The sequence below is a fragment of the Eimeria tenella genome, genomic scaffold (assembly GCF_000499545.2).
Source record: "Eimeria tenella Houghton genomic scaffold, Eth_scaff3414, whole genome shotgun sequence".
In the NCBI taxonomy this organism is placed as follows: domain Eukaryota; phylum Apicomplexa; class Conoidasida; order Eucoccidiorida; family Eimeriidae; genus Eimeria; species Eimeria tenella.
In genome coordinates, this window is record NW_013543197.1 from 769 (window position 1) to 1,361 (window position 593).

A 593-nucleotide genomic window follows, 5' to 3' on the forward strand; every position below is an offset into this window, starting at 1 on the left:
CCAGCTAGCTGCAAGGGCGTTCATTCTGCTGCTGCTGGGCGTAAAAACTTCGGCCTCTATGCGGAGGTCGCTTTTTGCTGCTGGCGCTTTGGGCCCTTCTCTCTGAGCTGCATCTCCAGCAGCAGCAGCAGCAGCAGCAGCAGCAGCAGCGGACGTGTGGGCAGCAGCAGCAAGGCTTGCTGCAGCAGCAGCGTCTGCAGCGTCCACGGAAGCCCCGAAGCTGCTGCGGGGGCCCAGGCCCCTTCTGTGCAAGTGCTGCTGCCCAAAAGCATTTGTGCCCCTGCGGCCAATGCGCTGCTGCTGCTGCTGCTGCTGCTGCTCGTGCTCGTGCGGCTGCGCCCGAAGGTAAGCCTGCTGCTGCTGCTGCTGCAGCGGCAGCTCCCCGTGCATCTGGACTAGGGCGGGGTGAGGCAGCCAGAACGGCAGCAGCGGGGGAAACCCCACAACTCCCGTTGCTGCTGCTGCTGCTGCTGCGTCCTCCGGGGCCCTCAGCAGCTGGCCCGTCAGCCGCAGCTGCTGCTGGTACTGGTGCAGCTGCTGCAGGTACAAGTGCTGCTGCAGCTGCCGGTGAGCAGCAGCAGCAGCAGCGGGTG